The following is a 26,165-nucleotide window of genomic DNA, read 5'->3' as shown; positions in this document are numbered from 1 at the left end:
GATCAGCAAGACAGAGGTATGACGATTCAAGCCCACCGCGTTTGACCCCGGTGGGCTCACCACGAATTCAAGCACGTAAGCACCTTTCCAAGATTAGACCGTAGGGCCCCCCCATTGTAAGATTTGAAATGCGTGAATAAGTGTCACTGGTGCATTTGGTTACGTCATTTCCGTACCCTAGTGCCCATGAACCCTGATCACAAGATGGTTCACGTAACCCACTGCGGATGTCCCCGGTACAGCCTACGCAATATTTATTTTTTATCATTTTTTTGCAATAACCATGCAAAGTTTAAATTTCGGAGGACTGCCATAAGGCGCTTGACTGGTTCTAGGACACGTTGTACATGATAGCACGAACACAGTTTCTTCTTTTGAAGGGCACAAGAATGCAAAAATATGAAAAAAGAAAAACGAGGTAACTGAAACAACAACAACGACAAAGAGATGTGTCAGGATAGGCCCAACATACATGTGGTGTAATAATGTGGCAGTTCTCACTAAAAGCCAGAGAAAGATAGAGCTTTTTAAGCACATATCATTTCAACATGTCTTCTGAAAGAATATTATACACACAATAAAACACTGTCTCAAAATGAAGTGTCACTTGTACATGCATACAGACGATTTCGTGCAAATAACATACGCCTGGAGCTTCAACCTGGTACCTTGTACTCAGCAATACAACGCAATATCTAACGGGATCACCGTGTTGGTTGTGTGAATAAGAGTCGAGTGAATACTTGCTTATGACTCCGATTTGAGCAAGGATGTCTTATACATACCGTGTGTAGCTCGTATGTGCACTTTATTTCAAGGACAAGTCTATTTAAGGTAACTCCGGAAAGCATTCTACAAATGACAAAGAGACTTTAGCGTCAACAAGCTAAAATGTCGGTATTCTATGGGAGAGACCCTGTGTGTGTGTCGAAAAGCTTCCTCAGAAGCGGAAACGCTCATGCCAATAGGTATCTTCAGCTTTTCCGTGCTGTCGTATATCCTCTTTTTTTCTTGTTGTTGTTGTTTTCGTTATTGTTGTCGTAGTTGTCGACCGCTATTCAAAACAATACCAACTTCGGTCAGGCGCTCTCTTACGTTTTGTTGGAACCATTGTGCCGTCAGACGTGGAAGTGGCGTTCAAGGTGGACGTGCCGCTGTTGCAGGAAAACTTTAAAGCTGCCCTGTGGCCTCAGTTTAAACGCCCGGAGCTGCACTTCGCACTACGTGACGACGATGTCGGCGTCGAAGGCTCTGACGATTGTTTTGCTGACGATGACTATCTTCCTCATGTAAGTAGCCCTGAAGATCATTTCTCAATACAGGATGGTTGCAAATCGGTAATAACTTTCTCTCGATCGTGATCCTTGCGATTGGCCGACGCCTTCGCTAATACCATATCCAGCGTCGGGATTGGCTGAAAATCTCATCTGAAAAATAATTATAGCTTAAGAGCTTTTTGCGAGCTTGGGCTATAATGCGTTGCTGGCGCATGCCTACAGTATGCTTTGTTCGTTCAGGCGTGTCCATTCTTATTTAGCCACTGCGTACGAGAAAGCAACCAGTGTAGGTATTGGCGCAAGTCATCATCTGAATGATTCGTATATTTTCGAAGGGTGGTTACGGGGAATTTGGTGCCTTCATGAAGCTGATAGTACGACTAGAAGCTCCTGAAAACGCTTTAAGCGCTTTCCTGGTGTCCTAGGAGAACAAGATGATGTGCTAAGTTCACATTTGAAGATCACATGGGAAAAATTTTCTCGCGGTAAATGGGCAAAACTTTAATTTTGCGATATAGTGGCTGAAAAGAAATTGCTAAACACTCGTTTCCTACCTGTTTAGACATATTATAGATGAAACGCGTAGCAACTTACCCCAGCGCCTGCAAAACCAAAATTTCGCAGCAATTATATTGCTATAAATAGTGGGTAGGATTTTATGGGTATTGTAAACCTAAACGTTATTATCTGTAGGTTAATGATTACCAAATATTTCGTCCCTTTTAAAGGCGTTATACGAAGCGCAGCCCGGTAGCCCAAGAGAATTCTAACTAAACATGGCAGCCCTACTCAAATTGCATGGGAATTATGGGTGATGTATGAACGACGTTCGAGCTATCTAGGCTAATAGGAGTCTTCGTAGAAAAATTGCTAATGCAAGCGTTCGTTATAACTGTGCAGCTGTTATAAGCAATATTTCTGAGGATCCCGAGAGAAGCAAATTTGCAGTTGTCAAAAATAGAGAACATGTTAGAGGCAACGTGCGACGCAAGTATGAAGTTTATACTTCAAACTTGTTATTACGGACTTTTTTACAGAATTACCGAATGCTTATTTTAACCTATATTCAGGCGTTATACTGAGAGCGGAGAAGCGGGCGCTAAGTTATATCACAACCGTCACGGTAGCCTAATGGCTATGGCTTTGCACTGCTGAGCTCGAGGTCGCGGGCTTGAACCCTTCGTGACGGTTGCATTTCGATAAGGTGGAACTGCAAATACGCTCGTATACTTAGAATTATATGCATAGTAAGAAAACCGAAAGGACCAAATTAAACCGCAGTTGCCAACTACGAAATGCCTCATAATCAGACCGTGCTCGTGCCATTTTTTTTTTAAATTTAAAAATAAGTTTACATTTTGTGAAAAAGGTGAGGACATACATGATGTGGAGGCAAAGTTTAAGTGCATCGGCTAATTAGAGTACTTGAAGTGCATTACCTGTTCAAGTACTTAAGAACGTTCTAAGTGTACTTTACGAAGCACCTCGCGTGTTGTCCTGCTGTCCTGCGAGAACTATAACTAGCCCCAATTTCAGATCTGCAGAAGAAAAACATTATACGTGAAAATTAGGTAGGATAATTACGCCTTTTGCAGCTGTGTTCAATCTCTCGAAGGCATTATGAAAGCGTCATACACGCATGTTTTCGCTGTGTGAAATGGGACACTGATTTTATAGCAGGATTAACTGTCGGGCTAATTGGTTAACGATTAGATCAAAACAGCGCTACCTGACAGGACGAAACAAGAAGGGTCAACGCACACGGCACTCACCAACCACTGCCGTGTATCTATTGACACGTCTTGCCATTTAAACACCTATAAGAATCAAGACCAACAATGTATATAAGAGGGAAACAAAATTAAAAAAAAAAAGCGCACGCGGCATTTTCATCACGCATTCATTTGATATACGCGCATCTCGCAGACACGGCAACCAACTGAATTCATTTATACCTGAAATTAAGGGAGGTTCTGCTGACTCAATTACTTTTTTGAGCAATCAATTTGAATTTGAACAATCAATCAATTTTTCTTTTAGTTATTCCTTGGGGCCAATACAGCACATTACACTGGAAAAACACAGGGTTTGATTTGTACTGTGGACAATCTGATTGCCACTGTCTTGTGCCGTTGATTTCTTTTCTGCAGCTTTTTAGTGTATGCAGCCATAGCGAAAGATGTACATGGATTGTACAGCCGCGTATCCCCACTTGTTCGTTTAGCTTATTTTAATGCCTCAGAAAATGTCACTGATTCCTGCTTGTAATGGGCCATGTTGCTTTGCCGTGTTCAAATGTTGCAGTCACTCGCATCGTTGTATTTTAGGTTGTGCTCTTTCAGCACAAACAACGCCATCTTGCTCATGAAGCCTGCGAAATGGTGCAGATGCCCTCTCCTGATAATTCACCCCCGTGGGCGGTTCGCCTTTGGAACCCTAGTTTCCGCCGCCCAAAAGAACGAATAACGAAGAAGATCAGATAACATCACTTATATTTGATTTTTCAAGATCTACTTACATTAAGATAGACCAATCGGTATATATAAGCTAGTTTGTTCCTGCGCGTGAGCTTCCGGCATCCAGGAACAGTAACAGCAGCAGCAGCCAGTGTCGGCAAAGTATATAGGAGGGATTGACAAGAAAGCTCCGCTTCAATATAACGAAAAAGGGTTATTTCATTTTAAACAAGCTAGGTGACCAATATGCTGACGCTGGTCAGTGCTACAGGGTCAGTTTAGAAACCCCCAAGAGGCTGCACACTGGATGCGTCTCTTGAGGCGCAGCCTATGAATCTATCCGTCAAGATCTTTGCCGTCGACGCCGCATTTGCTCACGACAAATCGACAGCGGGTCGTCGCAAACCAAGTGCCGTCCTGTTTTTTGAAACCATAATTCGAATCTATAGAACATATACGATTGATTGCCTCGAGGGCTTTACGAGTTCGGAATATATAAGAGCGCTCTGACGCGTTGGCTCATTTGTGAGCGCCGGTAGGCATTTTTACTGCCTAGGGATCTGTTGAAGTCCTTGAAGTAGCACGTGTCGATACGAGGCAGAAGCTTAAAAAAAAAAAGCCTCCGCAATAGCAATTTTCAAACAGCAGCTACAAAACAGCAGTAACGTAGCTACAAGATCGTGTGCACCGACAGCTCCGACAAGTACGCAGGCCGAGCGGGGTTTGCTACCACAGCTCTAGTTTCACGATGAGACGACCATGACCTGCTGGTCAGCACCAAGCGAGTATACAGATACAGAGAAAAGATACGCTGTATACGCCTGCAATAAACAAGCTGAATACCACGTATATCTGGCAGATTTAGTGCCTGATACTCTTCCTGGTGGAATATGTGCAAAGAGATATCTGATCATAAATTTCTCGATCGGGTCGTAATATCTCAAACAAAATTTATCAGAATAGTGCAGTGGTAGCAGTAAACAGCGCATGAATAGAAATATTTTTTTTCGACTTTTAAAAATATTGAAATGTTCTTATCGTAATTTCGAAACCATATGCTGACTCAGTCATGTACAACGTTGAAATGCCTTTATTAGAGCAAGAAGGTCTCTATTATTCCAATTCATTAAAAAAACGCAGCTGAATACCGTTGAATTCTGCTGGAACACATGGTTCAGGGAGTCATTCTTCCCACGCAAAGGATATCTTTCCGTTTCATCATTTGATTGATAATGGCAAATGTATCACTTTACATGCACCATTTGGTTGATAGTCGTACGTGTTTCACTTGTAAGAGGTAATGATTGCAAGTGATATAGCAATCACTGTGGAATAGAGCGTATATATGGGACAAGTGTTAACTGGCCAGATTAGCGCACTGTCGGCAGAGTCTTAACACATCTGTTCTTTATTTTCAGAATTGAAATATCCGCCATGTCATCTTGCGGCAGCCCGGTAAGATATTCTATACTCATGTTCTCTACATTGTTGAGCCCCTTCCTGCCACTGCACGGCGCTGTCGCGGAAAATCTCTCGTTATTATCATAACATGCATATCGACAGAAAGGCACTCTGATGCTTCCTGTACCACTACGGCCGGGGGAATTTTCAGCAGCTGATATGGGCAAGCGGAGAACCACAGCACAAAAAGCAATTCTTACCCCCATATTCGGAAACGCGCCTAAACTGGAATACCACGCTTTATTGGGACAAAATAACGCCTGACGTGAACGCGTTCATCGAAGGAGACGCAATGAGCGTCTTCGGCAGGTTCACGTCCAGAGTCATTCCGGGGATAATCGCTCTCTTGGGGGTGGCGATGGATACCGACCCCGTTGTACGTATAGTCCCGACATGGCATTGCCTTCGACGTCGGCCTCAAGGAAGCGGAATAGCCGAGATGATGACACCACCAGTGACAACACTAAACTGTATACGGCGACGGCGAGTAGCGATGACTGCTAGGACGGCTTCGTCACTATGGCAAAGCGCAAGGCGAAGAGAAGGATCCTCGGTAGGTCTTCGCCGGAAAGTACGTCAACCGTGAAGCGCTCCGGTGGTCCGCGCGCCACACTATACTGTTTGTTCCCGTTGATTCTTCGGCCAGCCTGAGGAGCATGCATAGGCAAGTCATCTCGGCGCTTCTTGAAGCTCTCGTGCCGAATCAGATAAACGACATTTGACTTAATCCCCGTAAGAACGTCCTGGCCATAGACGTTGAGCAACCGGCCGCTTTGCATACATTGCGAACTGTCACGGAGCTTGGTGACATCAGAGTCTGTGCTTACATCCCGCAGGACAGAGGCACGACAACAGGCGTCATATATGATGTTGATATCTCTATACCGAATGGTGACCTTCCTGTCCTCGTCAAGCCAGCTGTTGGCACTACGGACATACTGCAAGTTAGCCGAATGGGCAACTCCCGTTGCGTCAAGGTGATCTTCAAAGGCGACTGTCTTCCTTCACCTTTGAAGGTTGGTATTTTTTGTCATGTCGTTCGAGCATATATTCCGAGGCATCTTCAATGCCACAAGTGCAAGAATGGGCCACTTGAGTGGCGTGTGTAACAACAAGCCAACTGGCCCGCGTCGCGCCGAACCCCACACAGCAGAGTCTTGCAAAGCGACTACCCGGTTATGCAGAAACTGCAGTGAAGATCATGATGCCTCATCAAACAACTGCCCACTAATCAAGAAAGAGATGAGAATCTTGAGACAAATGGTGAAGCACGGCTCGTGACGAAAGGAAGCGATAACGACTGTTAAAAGACAACGTTCCCGTCGACGGCGTGCTTACAAAAAAAAAAGAAAGTACTATTTTGCCCCCAGAGCGCTCTTTGACGCCGCCGCCACCGCTGCCAAGCACCCTACACCTACATGGTCAGAAGAATACCGAGGTTCAGAAAAAAATGTGGTTGATCCCTCTTATATAGGAATCGGTATAGAACACGAAAGTGAAACGTGTCTTCACAGAAGTAGTGTAATGTTTATTGCACATTGATATATAATGTCTATTGGTGTTTTGTGGCTAAAGCGCCCTTAGGCGTTGATGCACCCACGCTGACGCCTGGTGGCACGTCTCCTCCATCACGACTACCAACGTCGATGACCATGAGCAACCGTCGTGCATATGGAAGCTGCACTACGCTGCACACGCTAGCACAACGCGAAAGACGAAGCACGTAATTGACACACTAATACAACGCGCAAGACAAAGCACGTAACTGAATCGTCACCGAGTCAAATCAGCGCGTACAGCGCGTCGTAATTGCAGCCTCCGCGATCAACTTCAGAAACATTTTCAGAGCTAATTGCGGAGGCCACGCTCCGCTGTGCTGAGTACGGTGAACGCCACCTAGGTGGCGTTGGTAGTGCTTCTTGATGCCAGCGTCCCTTCGAATGCTGGCATCGAGGCGTCGTAGTGCTGAGACCACCGAAGCGTTCACTGTCGGTGCGCGTTAGTGTCATAATGCCGTACTTCTCTTTTCTGCTCGTAGGCGGCGGCACCGCCCCGAGCAAGAGCGCGGGTACACGGAGGAGTGTTAGATATATAAGGCGCGTCTGTGTAGCTCTCTGCAAATGCGTTTGTGGCGCAATGGGTTAAACGCTCGGCGATCTATCGTCGCGGACCGAGAGGTCGTGGGTTCGATTTCCAAATTTTGCATGTTTGTGGAACTTTTTCTTCTGGTTTCTTTCTTTGTATTATGTTCGTGTACATTGTAAGAACGTCATTCCGTATTTCCGTATGACGTATTTCCGTGACGGAAATACATCAAGGAAGTCTTGGTGGACCCCGGCATAAAACACTTTCGTGTTAAAATCTGACGCTGCTTGGCCTGCTCTACCCCAGGCACACTTCTCCGAGGAGCGACAGCATCGACTACCACCGAGCGCTAATTCCGCAACAGATAATTAAGCTGCCCAAAATGTCGCGATCATTGCTGTACTAAGGTCACTGGTGAGGGTTATCCGCTCACTCCTGAATAATATTGTTACGGGGAGTATTTAATTAACAGTAAACGGCTAGCGCTTGTCTAGTCAAGACTGCACAGAGCGCACAGGTTCCAGCAGGTTTCAGTCCGACAAGAGAGTCTCTGACCCAGCCCCACTACGTCTTTGTCTTTGCCATTGCTCGTGACATTATCCCCGGCCGATGAAGCACCGTCCCGGTGCTTGTTGGGGTTAAAATGGATTATCACAGTTGTAAAGTTTGAGGCGGGAAACATGTACGATGTCACTTCGTGGTGCGGCAGTCGATTAGGTGGATGCCATGGGAGATATCTCATAGGTGACAGGAGTCACCTGGTGCAGAACGCGGTAGGGCCCGACGTACCGCGACATTAACTTTTCATAGAGGCCGACATGACGAGATGGGAGCCAAAGAAGGACGAGAGAGCCCGGTGGAAAATCAGTATCCCGGTGTCGACGATCGTAGATGGCCTTTTGTGCGGTCTGCGATAATGAGAGCCGAGCGCGGGCTACTGTGCGCGCGACGAGCGCACGCGTGATGGCATCTTGCGCATAGGAAGTCGTGGACGTGAAGGCCGGATCAGAAGGGATCAAGGTGTTAAAAGGTAGTAAGGAATGGCGCCCAAAGAGAAGATAGAAGGGTGAGTAGCCGGCAGTTTCATGAAGCGATGAGTCGTATGCAAATGTGACGAACGGGAGCGCAACGTGCCAATCGTAGTGGTCATCGGAAACGTACATGGAAAGCATGTCGGTCAGTGTACGGTTTAGGCGTTCGGTGAGTCCATTGGTTTGAGAGTGAAATGAGGTCGTGAAGTTGTGATGAGTAGCACATGATCGAAGTAGATCGTCAACCACACGAGACATTAAGCAGCGACCGCGATCTGTGAGTAGGTGACGTGGAGCACCATGTTGGAGGATGACGTCGTACAATATGCAAACACCATCCGCTAAATACGCACTGCAAGTCCTGTACTCCCTTGAATCAGTATTTGCGGGTCTACAGTAACAAGATGGCTTGCCATTCACAACCACTGCGACCTTTCCGGGAAGAAGTCAAGTGCGCTTCCATACTTCAATGGAATGCCAGAGGTCAGCAGTCAAGGATGTCAGAATTTAGGCACTATGTTTTTGAGAACAAGTTCCCGATTATCATCATTTGTGAACCTCATTATCAAATACTATTCGACTGTCGGGTTCCGAATCCTTTGTTCCTCAATCATGCATTGAACTAAGTGGTGTATATCCAAGAGGAGCTCACGTATGTTCACCAAGCAGTGCAGCCTCACGACGAGAGAGAGAGAGAGAGACAGAAGAAAGGGGAAAGGCAGGGAGGTTAACCAGATGGGAAGATTCGGTTTGCTACCCTGCGCTGGGGAGAGAGGGTAGGGGGAGGTAAAGTTACAGGAAAGTAGAGATAGACAAAGAAAGGAGCACAGATACACAATCACAATCGGTCACAGGTGGCACAGCACAGTTGCACTTGCATCACTATAAACACATCTGTCCAGGCTACAGCCGCTTCTTCCGTGACAGGGGCTTGCCGTCCAACGTATACTCCCTGCTGCAAACTTTCCTGGAAGACCGCTCGTTCGCGAGTGAGGTAGAAGCAAGCCCGTCGCTCGGAAGACCCCAAGGTTCGCCGCTGTCGCCGCTTTTGTGGAATGTCGTCATACACGACTTGCTATGCCTCGCCATGCCACCCGGCGTGACAATCCAAGCATACGCGGACGACACTTTCATCCTCATCGCCGCGAAATCCAGGGACGAGCTGGGCGCAGTGGGCCCAGCTGACGACGGGAATCAACACGTGTGCCTCCGTGGTAAAAAGAAGAACGTTTCATTTACACTGATAGGCGCCTACATATCCCCATAACGTCGACTTGATCGACAGAGACTAAACGACATGCTCACAAACACTCCAGGCCCTGGATAATCATCGGTGATTTTAGCGCCCACTATCCACTCTGGGGAAGCTTCAGGACAAATCAACGAGGCACGAGTCTAGTGGATCTCGCTGCCGAGCACGGACTGGGAGTTTTGAACGATGGCAGCCCGACCTATCTCCGAGGAGTGACTTACAGCAGCTGTTTGGAATTGACATTAGTGTCGCATAGATCAATTAGTTCTAAAGTTCAATTGTGCACAGACATTGAAACTCACGGCAGTGATCGTATGCCTATGTACATTACTGTCAGAGGTTCTCTTTCGCCTGTGCGCTCAAGACAGATTGACTGGCAAGCGCACCGACTTTGGATCGAGGACAAGTGCAGACATGAACATCCCGAGCCCCTTGAAGACATTATCATACAAGCGCTGCAGCTTTCTACGTGGACGTATACAACATCGACAAGACGAACAGCTTTCATGATCATACAAGCGCTGCAGCTTTCGACATGGACGTATACAACATCGACAAGACGTCCATTTATCACCAAGAACTGGAGAGGCTTCGTGCGATCCGCCGGTCGGCCGAGAGATTATGCAGGCGTACTAAGTCCATTTATGACGCATTCAGAAGAAAGTTCAGCGTAAGATGAACAAACTTCAGGACACACGGCGGAAGAGCTTCTGTGATTCCCTGTACCCTCGCAAGCCGTTAACCCCCGTGTAGAGAACTATTATCAGCCTTCGATCCCTTCCACAACAACATTTTCCCTTCACAGCACTCTACATCAAAGTCGACAAGAGCTTGAAGTCGCTGGTGATTTTTGTGCAAAGGTTACTGGTGGCGTCGTTCTACTGATGGACATCTCGCTACATGACGTCCCTGTCGCGAGAGATCAGACTATGGAAGTGCCCTTTACTATATATGGTAGAAATGCAAGCGATTCTGTCTACGTGCAGGCGGTCGTCATCACCCGGTCCCGATGGGGTGACCTACGCTGCCTTAAGTCACCTAGGTTTAACAGCGCAGTGCTGTCTGCTTGATATCTTCAATAAATCTTGTCCTGACGGCATAGTCCCCGCCGAGTGGAAGTGTAGCCGACTGGTGCCTCTACTGAAGCCTGGAAAGCCTCCACTGGACCTTACATCGTACCGACCGGTGTACTTGCGAGTTGCATCGGCAAGGTCATGGAAAGGATGTTGCTGACACGTATGGAATGGTACCTTGAATACTGTAACATCTACCCTATGCTATGGCTGATTTTCGACGTGGACGGTCTTAACTGACACCGTCATTGATCTTGTGACCTCCGTGCAGCAACAAAAAGCTATAAAGCGCCTCTATGTGGCACTCTTCTTAGACGTAAAAGGTGCCTACGCAACGTAAACAACGAAATCATTCTCCAAGCTCTTCAGGCTGCTGAGCTTGGAGGCCACGTCATTAGACGGATTAGGAGCTATCTCAAAACTAGATCGGTGTTTGTTCTTACAGAAGATCGCCCGACAAATAGATATATTTCCAGCCGTGGTGTCCCACAAGGCGGAGTGTTGAGTCTGACTCTTTTTAACCTCGTTCTAGTGGGGCTCACCGAAATGCTACCACCGACAGCAGATGTCTCGCTCTACGCCGATGATATTTGCATCCGGGCGTCCGGCGTGACACGGTCAAAAGTTCGCGCCAGTATAAAGAAAGCGGCAACCCTCACAGCGGCATATCTTCGCCGACAAGGTATGACATTATCTACGGAAAAAAATGTGGTTGATCCCTCTTATATAGGAATCGGTATAGAACACGAAAGTGAAACGTGTCTTCACAGAAGTAATGTAATGTTTATTGCACATTGATATATAATGTCTATTGGTGTTTTGTGGCTAAAGCGCCCTTAGGCGTTGATGCACCCACGCTGACGCCTGGTGGCACGTCTCCTCCATCACGACTACCAACATCGATGACCATGAGCAACCGTCGTGCATATGGAAGCTGCACTACGCTGCACACGCTAGCACAACGCGAAAGACGAAGCACGTAACTGACACACTAATACAACGCGCAAGACAAAGCACGTAACTGAATCGTCACCGAGTCAAATCAGCGCGTACAGCGCGTCGTAATTGCAGCCTCCGCGATCAACTTCAGAAACATTTTCAGAGCTAATTGCGGAGGCCACGCTCCGCTGTGCTGAGTACGGTGAACGCCACCTAGGTGGCGTTGGTAGTGCTTCTTGATGCCAGCGTCCCTTCGAATGCTGGCATCGAGGCGTCGTAGTGCTGAGACCACCGAAGCGTTCACTGTCGGTGCGCGTTAGTGTCATAATGCCGTACTTCTCTTTTCTGCTCGTAGGCGGCGGCACCGCCCCGAGCAAGAGCGCGGGTACACGGAGGAGCGTTAGATATATAAGGCGCGTCTGTGTAGCTCTCTGCAAATGCGTTTGTGGCGCAATGGGTTAAACGCTCGGCGATCTATCGTCGCGGACCGAGAGGTCGTGGGTTCGATTTCCAAATTTTGCATGTATGTGGAACTTTTTCTTCTGGTTTCTTTCTTTGTATTATGTTCGTGTACATTGTAAGAACGTCATTCCGTATTTCGCAACTTGTCGGAACGTATATTTCCGTATGACATATTTCCGTGACGGAAATACGTCATACGTCATCACTGACGTCAGGAAATACGTCATCACTGACGTATTTCCGTGACGGAAATACGTCAGTGAAGTATTGGTGGACCCCGGCATAAAACACTTTCGTGTTAAAATGTTCACTAGTGGCACTTACACCAAAACCGATGTCTTTCTACCCGGTGTGCATCGAGGGCCAGTCAACTGCATATATGAAAACTCACAGGGTCTTAGGCGTTATTGTGGATCGTAACCTCACCTGAAGTCCCCATATCTCCTACATGAAGGAAAAAATTCATTTGTATTGAGAATATGTTTAAGTTCATAGCTGGAAAATCATGGGGACCATCCGTGCGCTCTATGTTGCAGCTATACACGGCACTCTTTCTCGGATTTCTTCGATACAGTCTTCCAGTCTTGTCCAACACATGCAAGACTAATCTCCTTGCACTACAGAGCGTACAAGCCCAAGCACTTCGGACAGCTGCGGCGATTGTCATTGTATAGGAACATCCGATCACCACCCATATCGTCGTTGAGTCGCTAAAAGCGCCACACTCGACACCTTTCACGGCTACGATCCCATCAGTTAGCCGGTTTTCCAGCGCGACGACCGCATGCTACATTCTGTAATATTGTGACGAGGCAACATGAGTCGGTACCATCTGGCTTCAAGCTGGCAAAACGCCCAACATCGGCATTGTGGTGTCTCCGGCAAATTGACGTGTGCCTCTCAGTTCCTGGGATTGCTAAAGAAGTTGTCGCAGTTTCACCTGAAAGGCGAAGCATCAATTGCGATAGCAAATTTGTAGAGAGCTATACGGAGTAATGATATTAGCTTTATCAGCTGTATAAACTTGGACATGCAGCAGCACCGGCAACACGCAGAACTGTTGTCCACGCCGTCGGCGTTTTGCCCGCGTTCGCTCAAAATGCGTGCGGCGTTTGTGACTGTTGCCGGAGCCTCTGATAAAAATAGGCACTTGGTGCCGCAGATAAACGTCGCCTCCCTTCCCCCCTCCCCCCCTCCCCCACGGCCTCTCGCGCGTCGGAAGAAGGCGCGTTTGCTCTACATATATGGTGATTGTAAAGGAGGAAAGAGACGCCTACTTCTGCAGCCCTTAAGCGAGCACGCCGCAGAACGCGCGTTTGTTCTCCGCCGTGCGTTCACTCCCCGTGAAAGCGCGCGCCCCTCGCGCCCTCTCACTCGCACATACAGCGTTCGGCGCGCGGCGACGATTTCATCTCCATTGACGTCATATGGAACCTCACGGCGACGGCGACGGCGACGCCGACGGCAGAAATCTGCTGTTGAGTGTCCATATAATTGCTATCGCAATAAAAGTCATACTTGTCACCGTTAGCCCTGAAGCAGTTGTCTCTGCTTCTCCTACACGAGTCTTATTTTGACCGAATACATATTATTGCGATAGCAATTATATGGGCACCCCAAAGCAGATTTCTGCCGTCGGCGTCGCCGTCGTCGTTGCCGTCGCCGTCGCCGTGAGGTTCCGTATGACGTCAATGGAGATGAAATCGTCGCCGCGCGCCGCCGAACGCTGTATGTGCGAGTGAAAGGGCGCGAGGGGCGCGAGCTTTCACGGGGAGTGAACGCACGCCGGAGAACAAACGCGCGTTCTGCGCCGTGCACCTTAAGGGCTGCAGAAGTAGGCGTATCTTTCCTCCTTTACAATCACCATATATGTAGAGCAAACGCGCCTTCTTCCGACGCGCGAAAGGCCGTGGGGGGAGGGAAGGGAGGTGACGTTTAGCTGCGGCACCAAGTGCCTATTTATATTAGAGGCTCCGGCAACAGTCACTAACGCCGCGCGCATTTTGTGCGAACGCGGGCAAAACGCCGACGGCATCGACAACAGTTCTGAGTGTTGCCGGTGTTGCTGCATGTCCAAGTTTATACAGCTGATAAAGCTACTGTCATTACTCCGTATAGCTCTCTACAAATTTGCTATCGCAATTGATGCTTCGCCTTTCAGGTGAAACTGCGACAACTTTTTACACAGACGGTTCCACCAATTTCACCAGCTCTACCGCAGCAGTGGTTGTTCCATCGGATGCCGTCTCTTTGCAATTTAAATACTCTAACAACACCACGTCGACAGCAACAGAACTTGCAGCTCTTCAAGGTACACTCAATTACGTGCTCCAGCAGCCACCAAATTGTTGGGCCATTTTCTGCGATTCGAAAGCAGCGCTACAAGCTGTGCAGTTTTCCCCACGTCATGGGTTACACGAGCAGCTAGTGTACGAAATAAGTCAAGCTCATCACCTCGCACTCGAGAAAGGACACGACATTGTATTTCAGTGGTTGCTGAGCCACTGCGGAATTGTCGGCAACGACAGCGCAGATAAAGCTGCTCGCTCGGCTCATCAAAGACTTCAACGGCTGCCTATACCGCTCTCAAGAACGGATGCTGCGCAGCAACTTCGATTCCTTGCTCGCCCCATCACACTTGTACGATGGAATTCACCGGGTTTCATCAACTCACGCTTGCACTCTCTCGACCCTAACTTGCGACTTCGCCTGCCACCTGGACTCTCCCGTCGCGGAACAACTTTACTGTGTCGCGTGTGGTTGGGCGTCGCATTTACCAATTCCTATTCATTGCTAATAGGAATGGGTAACAGTGCGGCGTGCAAATTGTGCGGGTGCGATGAGACTCTAGAGGACCTCCTGTGTCATTCGGCGTTCTTGTTGCCTTTGTTTATTACGCTTTATCTGCCGTCATTGTCCAATATTTCAGAACAATCTACGCTTTTCCAAGTGCCGAAGATTCTGCGAACGCACACGATCGCTACTAATTACAGCGGTCTGTCTAGGTGGCCAAGTCGAAACGCTCTAAGCGTCTCCACGCGCTGGGCCAAACCGCGAGAAATTCTTAGGGCCATTCTATGCCGCTGGTCGACGCATGCGTCCGTGGCGTATAGATTTCAATATCGCGTCTCTGTTCTTAGAGATCCTGTGTTCGAATCCTGCCGGCGGAAGAATTTTAATAACGCTTACCTAATTATCTATTGCATGGTAATTTGTTGAAATTGACAAGTTTACAAAGTCACGAAGCCGTTTGAAGCCACACGGCTGGCTGAACCATCCAGCTTGCAACTTCCGTAGACACTATCGCCAGAATTCCCTCTATAGTAATTACTGTATGAAACTCCATGGCCCCATTTTCTGCTTACGATGCTATCGCCGGCTGAAGCGGTATATCGTGGTTACGCGTTTTTGTTTTTTTAAATGCGAATGCATTTCTTAGTCGGGGCATGTCAGGCGTCTGTCGGTGTCCGCGCGCCGGCAGGTGTTATCTCTCCGCTCTCACTCCCTCTCCCATAGCAACAGCTGCGGGCGCGCGCGCTTATCCTCGCCCCTAGCAACCGGAGCAGGTGCTGCGGGCGGAGTAGCGGAGAGTGAGTGGAGAGGAGGAGCGCGCTCTGGCGTGTGAGGGCGCTCGCATCGCGGGAACTCGGCGGAGCTCCCGCGTGTGTGGCCCAGGCAGGTACCTACCCCAACCTCCACCTCCTCAGCAAAATCCACCCCACGGCATACCCTTCACGCTGCCCGTGGTGTTCCGAGAAAGCCACTCTATTCCACATTACATGGGCGTGTCGTGCAATTACTGCCTTACCCCCCATCCAACACCCGAGCGCGGAGCGGTGGGAGTCGCTGTTGGCCAGCGAGGCCTTGGACGATCAGCTTAGCCTGATTGACAGGGCACGCCGGGCGGCGACGGCGAGCGGAGCCCTGGACTGAGGGCCCCCCCACCGCGAGACCAAGAGCCTCCGATCTTCGAAGACTCACCGCGAATCTTACCATCGCTCAATAAAAGTTTCTATCCATCCATCCGCGTGTGTGGAGAGAAGGTAGGAGAGGGTAGGTGCAGTGCTTCGCCGCTCCTTCTCTCGCCGTTCGCTCTCTCTCCTCCCTGCGCCCCACTCTCCCGTTCGCTCGCTCGCACGGACATATAAATGGAGTGAAGCGCGCGCCTCACTCTCGACCGTTCGCTGGCTGGGCGCCTCTCAAGGCGATGGCAGAAGTCTGTGAAGGCGAATGTCTGACGGCAACGGTACCCCTAGCAAGAAGTGTAATACTATCCAACCCGAGCATTACACCTCTCGCTGGAGGTGACGTCACTGCAGTAGCTTCAACGTCATCATCAACCGGAGGAGAAGAAGCGGAAGACAAGGCTGCGAAGCGAAGAGCGCGTGATGCCGAACGCAAGCGAGCCAAGCGAGCTGCCGATACCGAACTCCGTGCTCGGGAAGCCGCTGCGAAACGCCAACGCCGAGCCGAAGATCCGGAAATGTGTGCTCGATACGCCGCTGTGAGACGTCAACGGCGAGCCGAGAACGCTGAAGTTCGTGTTCGAGACGCGGCGGAGAAACGTCAACGCTACCATTCACGGAAGTTGCATTGATCTCGCCTTTACCCAAAACTGTGACGTGCGCATGCTTCTCAAAGGCCCTTTGACTGTACACTTTAGCGACCACAAGGCTGTGATTATGGCCGTCAGGTACAATGACAACACAAACAGGCGCTGATGAATGTGTAAATAAATGGTTACGGTACAAATCCTCGTCTCGTCATTAATTTACGCCATTAAAATTACTACGCCGTGTACTCTCGGCGCAAGAAAAGATTCGCATTTCCTCACGATTCCCTTCGGGGAGGTGGGGGCAATTTTTTTTTCTTTTTGCGACTGAAAACACAAGAAATACGCTCAACCTATTTCCGAGAGTCAAAAAGCCTTGAGTCGCCGTAGTTGACGTTGTCAGTTGTACTAGCGGAGATAAGTGCGATAACATCGCGTCGTTTGAGCGGAGCAGCAGCGGCATATTGTCTTGTAATGGTGCTTGCGGGCCTAAGCTAATCTATAATTAGATAGCAATGTGAAATGCTTTGTGCGTGGGTACCAGTCAGCTACAATATTCGCGACCATCACTTGAATAAAACTGCAGGTGTCTTTTAAGCAGGATTCCGGCATAAAAGAAGGTGTGCTGATGTTTCTAGAGGCCTACGGTGTACCCTTACTAATTTGTGGCCCTGCAGTCACTAGTAGTCGAATTAAGTGGCGCACTGTGTGGTGGGCACACCTGAAACCTTTAATTGTAGCTGAACGTGTTAGCCAGGTCGCAGGACGCATATGATGCATAGCATGCCGACTGAACCATGCGCCGACACAGGCCGTAACAGGCCGTAAATTAGGTTCATGAACACAGACAAGATATGAAAACACGCGCAGAGGTAAGCGAAGCTATACATCACATTTCCTCTCACTGATATTCTGAATACCGACATATTTGAGGCAGTCTACAGCTTTTCCTTTCAGTTTATTATTAACAAATGAACATCAGTAAAAAGCACCGCCCAAGCACTTCGTACAGATGGTTAACCAGCGAAGCTGAAACGTACGGCCCCGGTGTTCAGCAGTTGGTTAATCTCGCCGCTGTATTGAAGCATTTCTCAATTATTGGTTACATGTTTGTGTTTCTAGTGGAACACAAGCGCCAATGGGGGGCGGATGCTGCTAACCACGACGCCGAACTAACTCGAGATATGGAACGTATTCGACAACGGCGAGCCGAGGAGCCGGCGTTGCGGGCAGAGCAGCGTCAACGTGGCAATGGCGGGAACGCGTTCACCGGGGCCAACGCCCGCTTTCGGCGAGAGTTTCTCGAGCGGCTTAGGCTGCGACGAAACGTCCACGTGGAAATCGCGAAGTGGAACGCAAGCACCAACGACGCCCAGCTAACTCGAGATATCGAACGCACGCGACAACGGCAATCCGAGGAGACGGCGTAGCGGGCGTAGTGTCAACGTGGCAATTGTTGAAACGCCTGTTTCAAGTATAGTGGTAGCGTCGTCTGCTACACGGTGCGGCGTATAGAAGCCGACGAGAAAGAGGTTTGAAGGAGGGCGCGTGGCACGCTGAGAGAGAGAGAAACCACTTTATTTAAATTAAGAACGTGCTTGGTCACTGTGGGTGGAGCCCCTCTTCTAGGGCCCCACTGGCTATTGCGGCGCGCCGGGCCTGGTCGAGGGTCGCCAATTGGCTTCCCAAGTCCAGTTCGGAGAGTCGAGCCTCCCACGACCAATTGGCACGCTGAATTGCGTGCATCCATGCACAGGAAAAAGGAAAAGAAATGAAACCCTGAAGACGAGCTGACGTATTGTCTCTTTATATCAAGGCTTGTCCGTCCCCGACAACGAACCCTGCTCTTTCCTTCGAAAAGGCTTTCGCCTTTACATTTGGTGCCGAAACCCGGGAGCAGGACTTCGACTTGGATGGGCAATGGAGCGCTTGAAGATGCGTGCAGGTCGAAGAGCTCAGCAGACGCGACTTGTGAAAGAGATCAGTGACCTCATTGAAGTCTACGATTTCAACCTGGCAACGCTCCGGACTATCCTTCAGCGTCTCGAGAAGAGCACGAATGCGCTCACGAAGATCAACGGTGAGCTTCATGCCGAGATGTCCGACGATGAGGTCGTAGCTGACTAAGATTCTGTACTGGAATATGAAGACCAAGCCGCAGGCGCCCTGGGACTGCTGCGACACCATATTTTGGAGCTGTCTAATCCTCCGACCACCGGTACAGGTGTTCGTGTAGAGCCGCCGCCCATACAACCTACCAGCGCGATGCCTTCTGGCGAGAACGGTCCCCAAGTGAGTGCCCCTGCCGCACTTGGACCAAGACTGCCCAAATTGCACCTCCTGAGATTCGATGGATCAACGATGAAGTGGCAGTCGTTTTGGGACGTGTTCCACCACAACGTGCATGAGAACTCCCGTCTCAGTGACATCGTGAAGTTCCAGTATCTCCGCTCTCTTCTGGATGGCCCGACAGCCAAGGCTAGCGCAGGGATCCTTACTACCGAGAACAGTTACGCCGATGCCATTTAGATTCTCAAAGAACGTTTCGGGAACGCCAAGATCATCGAGGCAAAGTACCTTGAGAACCTGCGTACCCTCACTCCGGGGAGCTTTTCGACCCATGTCACGGGATTGCGGAACCTGTACGATTTAGTACAGGGGAATATTAGAGGACTGAGAGGTCTCGGAGTTCCGGCGTCGTCGTATGCAGCAGTGCTCGGCGAAGTTTTAACGAAAGTCATCCCTCAAGACGTCATGGTAAATTACCATAGACACAGAAGCCTTAAGGTAAATGACGATCGGAACTTAAGGCCAACAGCAGAGGAAGACCTTGAAGATCTCCTGCAGTATTTTCGCGTCGAGGTTGACTGCAGGGCGAGAACAGCTCACGGTCCATTAGAGGGATCCAGCAGACAGTACCTGCTACCCGGATCAGGTCGCCGACAGCACCAGCGTCATTGGCAGCAGTGCTTAAGAACAGTGCTACTGGAACGTGCGTCTTTTGCGAGAAGCGTCATGCAACATCAGAGTGTGACTCATCCTTGGACCACAACTAGAAAAGGCGTCTGCTCACGGCAAGGGGCAGCTGTTTCCGGTGAACTACCAAGGGGCATCGGGCCCAAGATTGCCGCCGCAAGGTTAGTTGCACCCACTGCGCCGGCAGACATGCCTCATCTATGTGTCATAAGAACAGATCACAGGCGGTTACACCTGAACCAAAGCAGTCTCTCAGCAGCGCGTCGATGCATGCCACACAAGTAGGCAGCAAGAACCATTGCAAATTTGACACTGCTATTCTACTTCAGACGTTTAGAGCATGGAAGCGGGGCCGCAATCTTTGTTGCTATGTACGACGCATTCTTGACAGCGGCAGCCAACGTACTTTTGTTAGCCAAGAACTATCGCGCAAACTGAAGCTCGAAGTCATAGATGAAGTCGACTTATGCATACGCGTCTTTGGCCATCAACGTCCCAGCCGCACTGCACGACGAAAGATAGTTAAACTTGCACTGCAGAGTCAGTTTGACGGGACCCTTGTGGAAATTGAGGCTATTGAAATCCCGCACATTTGCGAGGACATTGTGGAGATTCCGCATGACAACGACTTTGTCAAGAAAATAGAGATTCGTTGTAGTCTCCTGGCTAACATGGTTGCTTACCCTGGAACGCTACAGGAACCAGGAATTAGCTTGCTAATCGGGGCAGATCAGCTTTGGAAAATATTAAGAGACGAAGTAACATGGGATGAGGCCCACAAAGAACTGGTTTCTAGAAGCTCGGCACTTGGATGGGTATTGCAAGGCCCAATTAGCAACGACAGATGTCTCAATCGACGGACGCAGACGAATGTGTGTGTGCTTCGTACTTCGTGTTGCATGTTCGACGGTCTATCAACATCACTGCAGAAATCCTGGCAGTTTGAGAGTTTGGGTATAACTGATCGACTGAAGATGATAGTACTATTTGGAAAGAATTTAACAACAATGTTAAGCTGTGCGACCATCACTACGAAGTAAGCCTCCCTTGGAAGGCGCTTGATGCCGAACTTAAAGACAACCGGATGGTAGCGATGAAAAGGTTACAGTGCCTCCTCCACCGACTGTCCAAGAGCGAAGACCTTCTACTTCACTACCATACGGCGGTCACGCAGTATCTCCAAGATGGTCATGCAGAACCCGTGCCTTCGCTCGACACAGTCCAAAACAAGACGTATTACATGCGACATCACGAAGTCATTAAGGAGTCTTCCACGACGACTAATCTACGGATCGTTTTTGATGCGTCATCGCATGCAGCCGGAGCGACATCCTTGAACGATCATCTGGAGAAAGGCCCAAACCTCAACAATGACCTGTTGAAAATGTTATCTTTTCGCATGCATAAGATTGGGATCACCGCAGACGTTCAGAAGGCGTTTCTGCAGTTTTCAATCAAGTGCGCCGACAGGGATTCTCTGAGATTCTTGTGGTTTGAGAACACGCCGACGGGTGTAGAAGACCTAAGTCGAGTCAAAGAGCGTCGAATGATTCGTGTTCCTTTCGGTACTACATCCAGTCCGTTTCTACTCAGCGCGACTCTACAGTACCATTTCCAGCACGGCTGCGAACCTTACAAGACTACTGCGCTAAAGTTGTTAAAATGCCTTTATGTAGACGACATGCTGACTGGAGTGGAGAACAACAAGGCAGCTCGCCAGCTGTATGAGGATGCCACACATATATTTGCTGGCGCAAGCATGAAACTGCAAGAGTGGGCAACCAACAGCGCTGAAATGCGTGGCTACATTGAGAAGAAAGAACAGTCCAGTACTCCTGACAAGACAAAAATACCGGGCCTTATGTGGCACACTAAAGAGGACACGCTAAGCGTGAATGTACAACCGGTATTGGACTGGTTGAAGAACGAGGAGCCCACAAAACGATTCATATTGCAGACATCGGCTGTAAGTTGGATCAAAGGATCCGTCACGAAGTGGAAGCCGTTCATCCGTAATCGAGTCGCCGAAATACAAGAACTAACAGACCGTTCACGATGGAACCACTGCTCTGGAAGGGTCAACCCTGCAGACTTGATTTCCAGGGGAACGTCAGCGCATTCACTCTGTACCAACGACCTCTGGTGGAGAGGGCCAACTTGGCTAGCGACGCGGACCGAATGGCCTCCGACAACAACTGTCGAGACTTGCCCACAACATGTGATAGAAGAATGTGCGCCCGGTACCGTCGTGCTACATGCGTCAACAGAGCCCCACCCAGCACTCTTCGACTTGAGCAGATATAGCTCATGGACTCGCATCCTTAGAGTGACCGCCTGGATCCTAAGGTTTGCCGATGGTTCCAGACGACTAAGACGTCAGAAGGAAAATGTGCTGATGACTGAAGAAATTGCCAGAGCGGAAGTTTACTGCTATTTCTACACCCAAACCCAAGCTTTCTCAACAGAAATAGCATCACTGAAAGCTGGGTGCGCCATCGAAACATCATCGCGGATAAAAGATCTCCACCCATTTCTTCGGGAGGATGATGGACTTCTACACATAAGAATACGACTACAGAACGCAGTTACTCAGCCTAGCGTCAAGAACCCTCGACTGCTTCCTGTCGATCACCGAGTGACGCAGCTGAACGCCCACAGTGCCCACAAGCGTCTTTTCCACGCTGGAATAGCAGTTGCAGTGGCAGAGCTACGGGAGAGATTCTGGATTCTGACCGCCAGGCAGTGCGTGAAAAAAGTGATCGCGAAGTGCTTATGGTGTGCTCGTTTCCGCGCGAAACCCGCCTGTGTCCCAATGGCAGCACTGCCTGTAGAACGCGTGCAAATGGCTCAGCCTTTTGACACAATAGGAGTGGATTTTTCGGGGCCGATATATGTGAAAGGTGAAGCTGTTGCGAAAGTCCATGTTGTCATCTTTACGTGTGCCGTAGTACGAGCCATTCATCTACAGCTTGTAACACGTGTTAACACTTGTAACACGTGTTCTAGAAGTTTTTCGCCTTTTCACCTCTCGCCACGGATAACCCCGTGTTGTTATCGCAACCAGTGCAGCGTTTGTATCCTTTAGAAATGTGCCCCTAGCACATCTCGCGCCGGGAGTGTTGAAACGCCTGTTTCAAGTATAGTGGTAGCGTCGTCTGCTACACGGGGCGGCGCATAGAAGCCGACGAGAAAGAGTTTTGATGGAGGGCACGTGGCACGCTGAATTGCGTGCATGGACAGGAAAAAGGAAAAGAAGAAATGGAACCCTGAAGACGAGCTGACGTATTGTCTCTTTGTATCAAGGCTTGTCCGTCCCCGACGACGAAGCCTGCTCTTTCCTTCGAAAAGGCTTTCGCCTTTACAGCAATGGCGGGAACGTGTTCTCTAACGACGTCACTAACGGCGCTGCCAATGGCGCGCGCTTGGGCGCGACGTAGAGAACGACGTAACGGACGGCACAGTCAATGGAGGCATTTATCGAAACATCTGGTGAACGGTTTTTCGTTTCGCCTAGCCATATACAGCTTTCGCTGTAAAACATACCAACGTCCAAAATCGGATTGTTTGTCACAGCCCCTACGATGACACTGACACTTACAGTAGTAAATGTCCGTGGAATTAAAAGAGTCAGAATATCCCGCCAACTTCGACAGGCGACAAACGGTCCTCGCTAGCACACACGCAGATACGGCGCCACGCGGGCGACGGCGAGAACGTGCGCATAGTACCGCGCACCATATCTTGTAAGCGATCTCCACACGGCTCTTATGTATGCGCTGTGTTTTCGCCGATCAGTTTCCGCACGAACCTTCGCTCGCTGCTGCGGCCGCGCTTGCTCACGCGAGCGTTTTGACAGCGGTTGTCTGCGGTCATCGAGTGTGATCTATTCATGTTTGCTTGTGCGCGCTGACACCGTGCTTGCTAATTCAGTTAGTAAGCGAATATGTCCAAGTTTCTGCAGGCGATAAAACTACTATCCTTACTCCGTATAGCTATCTACTAATTTGATATCACAATTGATACGGCGCCTTTCGGGCGCAACTGCGATTTTCTTGTGCGCTTCCGCAGAAAATTGAGTTCGTTATACTTTCTTTTGAAAACTTGTTTAAAAAACTACAAAAAAGTGTGGAGGCATAGTCTCGAACGCAAAATTAATCGTGCAATTGCGAGAGCCGCATTTTTCCCCTCAGCTCAGAAGTAATTGTTTTTATTTAAACGAAGACGTGCGCTAAATACGTAAGCCTGGTTCCGATGTGTGGACGGATTTCGCTGTGCCAGTAAATATCTCGGCAAAGTTAAAATATAGTCGGCACCCTATCTCTTACTGTCGATTCTTATCTGAGCACACGCACAATCGACGCCACCAACGGTGCAACAGGAGCTGGGCTAATCAATTTGGAGGCAGGAATTTACATATTTATTTGCCATTGTGTGTTGGGAGCGTTCTCTTTTCACATCACTTGCTTTTAGTCCCCGTCGTGATGACGTACTGGAGTCGGCGTGTCGCTCCCAAGCCCGCGGATGTGGGATCAAATCCCGGCCGCGGCGACCGCATTTCGATGGGGGCGAAATGCAAGAAGGCCCGTGTACCGTGCATTAACTCGGGGTCCACCAATACAGCGTGCCTCGTAATCACATCCTGGTATTGGGGCGTGAAACCCCAAATTAATTTTTTTTCGTTTTCTGCTTTTCGTTTTTCTTGTAGTGTATCCTGTACCAAGATGGAAGAGTGACAAGCTGTCCCAAGGGTTGCAAATGCGTTCTCTCATTCAAAGACGCCTTCGGAAGCGGTATGGGGACGTGCGAACGTGCTACCTAACTGGCTGTTTCAATCGGGTGCTGCAATTTTCTTCCACCGTGCCAATGAACAAAGAAATAAAACATAATTAAGCTAATAATACACATTAATAAACACATACGTCAACCTCTTAACTGCAGGTTGTTGTGTTATCATGAACTAGACAAAGCATTCGTTGTGCTTGCAGGATACGGACACAAAAGTTGGCAGGTGGTTTTTTGCGTCTGAACAAAAGTTGAACTGTTGAAAATGACGGTTACAACAAGCTGCTTTGAAAAAAAGAACGAGAAACATCTTGTTTTTGCGATTTTCTGTTGCACCGTGCCCCCAAGCGGCCGCCGGCAGAAGCTGAAATTTGACGTCATAACACCCACCCGCGGCCAAGGTCGGCCATAGCTGTCGCAGTGTTTCCAGGGTTGTCGGTCAATTTCAGCGTTTGTTTAACCCCTTTCGGCTATCTTCGCACGTGGTCCGTCTGAAACACTATCCCCTTCGGAGCTCCACGCATGTGGTGCATCTTACATGAAGCTTCCTGCGGTCGTCGTTCGGTATGGACGCGTTCGTCGCGGCGGAAGGAAATGCCCAGGCATTGCTGTTATAACAGCATCGTCGGTCGTGACACGCCGTCGCACACGTTTCCCAGAGACGAGAGGGCGCGTAAATTTTGGATACCTGCCTATTAGAGAGCGTTAGCTTGTCCGGTAATCGGGTAAACGCGGGTGTTGGGGCATTCGGGCGGAGCCATAAACGTGAGCGGCATGTATGGGGCTGCCACCTGGTGGCGCAGAGCTCAAAGAGAGACAAACAACTGATATTGCAGTGACCAAGTGTATTCTACTTGGCTGCTGGTGTAAATCCTTGGCAGCAACACGATTACGCCACTGCCGAAAATTTACACCAGGAAATGACCAATAATTCTTGCATAAGTGTCTGGTGCAGAGCGAAATCTTCGCGCTACGGTTCGCGAAAACCTGACCGGCACTTCCACGGCCACCTGCTATTCTTCGTCGCTTGACGCGGAAGGCTCGTAACCGTAAGCGGTAATATTTCTTGCCAAGTTGGAGTGGTCCTCGTCTTCAGACGTGTACTCATCGCTGGTAGAGGCACCACAACTCGAATCCATGCTCGCGATGGCGGCGTCGGCGCGCTTCGAATGACCGCGGCCGGCCGGCTGGCTATCCGACGAGGGTGTCGTGACGTCACGCCTTCCAACTCCCGCGGGTCGGGCGGTGAGGCGGGCGCTCAGAAAAGCGCCAAAAAAAAAAAAAGCCATCGGCTCAAAAAATGAGCTAAGTGACTACTTCTTTTCGGTGTAATCACACACTGAGGATTTATTTTCAGCATCTTCGTAAAATTTTCAGATTTTGTGTTCGTGTATGCCTTTAAAAGCTGCTCATAAATGACATCAACCCGTAACACGTGCCAAATGCGTGACACCAACAGCCCTTCGTTACTTAACAGCGAAGGTGATAGTGCGAATACACGCAGTGGCGAACGTTCGGTCCAACCATCCGCTCAAGTCGTCAGCGGTTTTTATAATCCATGGTGCAGATTCAAAGTTCTTTGTGCGTAAGAACGAATGCCGAGCGCGTACCTCTCGCTCTTACGTGTTACGAAAGTGTAAGGAACAAAAAAGTGATGATCATGGTGGCAAGAAATGGAAATCTAGCAGTGCAGTTGTAGCTTTGACATGAGAAAACACAACGTAACAAATGATGTGATCAATGTTAAGGCAAAGTCCGGACTTTCGCTAACTGCGACGCCGAGAGCCATTAACTAAAATATTCAGAGCCCTTCCCCTGT

The 26,165-nt window shown here is 49.2% G+C and overlaps 1 long non-coding RNA gene across 1 annotated transcript; it reads left to right on the top strand.

Annotated features, from left to right (window-relative positions):
- On the top strand, nt 1-24,476 carry LOC119453615 (uncharacterized). The gene is made up of 4 exons (XR_005192350.2): nt 1-75; nt 1,164-1,289; nt 5,152-5,188; nt 24,270-24,476. It is a non-coding gene; the product is annotated as an uncharacterized LOC119453615 (long non-coding RNA).
- The last annotated feature ends 1,689 nt before the right edge of the window (nt 24,477-26,165 follow it).

This window comes from Dermacentor silvarum, chromosome 5 (genome assembly GCF_013339745.2).
Source record: "Dermacentor silvarum isolate Dsil-2018 chromosome 5, BIME_Dsil_1.4, whole genome shotgun sequence".
Taxonomy (NCBI): domain Eukaryota; kingdom Metazoa; phylum Arthropoda; class Arachnida; order Ixodida; family Ixodidae; genus Dermacentor; species Dermacentor silvarum.
The sequence above is the reverse complement of the archived record's forward strand: the minus strand, read 5'-3'. Positions and strand labels throughout refer to the sequence as shown.